Genomic DNA, 1795 nt, shown 5'->3' on the forward strand with positions numbered 1-1795 from the left:
TAAATCTGTTGGACCGGTCTTTTTCTGTTGGGGTGTGGGCAGTTTCTGCCTATTGTGAGCAGTGTCAGGTGGAGACTGGGTGGTGCTGGAACTGGGCAGATCTACTGTTTCTGGGACAGAAACTGGAATTTGAGTTTCTTCAGCTATAGAAAACAGAACTGGAAATTTTGATGTGTCAAAAGAATGTGAAATATTTTCTTGACAAATCGGTTCACTAGGTGTTTCCTTTGTGGTATTAGAGTCTCCCAAGTTCTTATCACTTCTTAAAGTTACGGCCTTAACATGTTCCTTAGGTGTTACCGTGTCACTAGGCAAAGTTCCTTGAGGTCTATTCTTGAGATCCGCGGCAAATTGGCCAAGTTGGGTCTCAAAATTCCTCAAGATGGCATTGGTTTGGTTTATAAAACCTTTGAGTAAAGATTCGAGTGAACCATTACCCTCCGATGCATTTTGTTGCCTAGGTGCATGTGATTGTGAAGATTTTCCGCTTTGGTACATGTGATGATTACCTTGCATGTGATAACCACCTTGATAAAATCCCGGGGGATTTGAAGGTCGGTTTTGGACTTGAGTTGCCCCGGGGGGTTGAAGTCCCGGATTTCCGGCCCATGAAAAATTCGGATGATTTCTCTAATTTGGATTGTACGTAGGAGAAAATGGGCTATTTCTTGTATGGTTCCCAACATAATTTACCGAAACGGGATTTCCGGGGCAAAACTCATAAGAATGACTTTCACCACAGAAAACACAAGATTCGGTCATGGAAGAATTGGACATTACGGATTGCACTTGACTCTTTTCCCCATTCAAATTTAAATTGTTTTTAACCAAATTAGTTAAAGCAACAATTTGAGCATTTAAACAAGAAATGGCATCAAGCTCATGAATTCCCAAGGAAGATTTAGAAACAACAGCACGAGGATTAGACCATTCAGTATTATTATTAGAAATTCGTTCCAAAATGTCATACCCTCGTTGTAGGTTTTAGCTGTGAAAGCGCCACCGGCCGTTGCGTCAAAAATAATCTTAGCGGCACTGGAAAGTCCATTATAAAGGGTTTCCAATTGAATACAATGAGGGATTCCGTGGTGAGGACATTTCCGAAGAAGGTCCTTGAATCTCTCCCATGCATCCGATACCGCTTCATCCTCTTCTTGGCGAAACGTCATAATCTCATTTCTAATTTTTACATTCCTCGTCGGAGGAAAGTATTTTTTTAGAAATTTTTCCGCCAAATCGTTCCAAGTAAGGATCGAGTTTGGTGGTTAGGAATTTAGCCATGCTCTAGCTCTATCCTTCAATGTATAAAGGAAAAGCGTCAAGCGTAAGGCCTCTTGAGTAACTCCGGGAATTTTAAAATGATTCGTCATTTCTATAAAAGATTTCAAATGAGAGTGCGGATCTTCCGAAGATAACCCCCCAAACTGACCCATAGCGGAAATCATTTGAAACATAACCGGCTTGGGTTCAAAAGATGTTGCTGTCATTTCGGGCCTACCAATTCCCGAGGCCAATTGACCAAATTCGGGAGTTGCGTAGTCCCGTATGTCTCAATTTTTGTCATCGGCAATGTTAACTATGGCTTCCCGAGGAGGTGGATTATCCCCCATGGTACGGTTTAAAGTGGGATTTCGCCGATTGTTTCTACCTCTTCTCCGTTTCCTAATGGTTCTTTCTAACTCAAGATCAAGAGGTAAAAGATCACCGTGTTGTAGTCGTGGCATACAACACAGGAACAGCGAATGAAACAAATGACCAAGGCTCTAATGAAAATCAATATCTCAGGATAAAAATC

At 41.6% G+C, this 1795-nt stretch overlaps 1 non-coding gene across 1 annotated transcript; it reads left to right on the forward strand.

Moving 5' to 3' along the window:
* Positions 1-1080: 1080 nt before the first annotated feature.
* On the forward strand, positions 1081-1187 carry LOC112503285. Its single transcript, XR_003067920.1, has one exon. It is a non-coding gene; the product is annotated as a small nucleolar RNA R71 (small nucleolar RNA).
* Positions 1188-1795: the final 608 nt, after the last annotated feature.

The sequence above is a fragment of the Cynara cardunculus genome, assembly GCF_001531365.2.
Source record: "Cynara cardunculus var. scolymus isolate 2C chromosome LG 1, CcrdV1, whole genome shotgun sequence".
Taxonomy (NCBI): domain Eukaryota; kingdom Viridiplantae; phylum Streptophyta; class Magnoliopsida; order Asterales; family Asteraceae; genus Cynara; species Cynara cardunculus.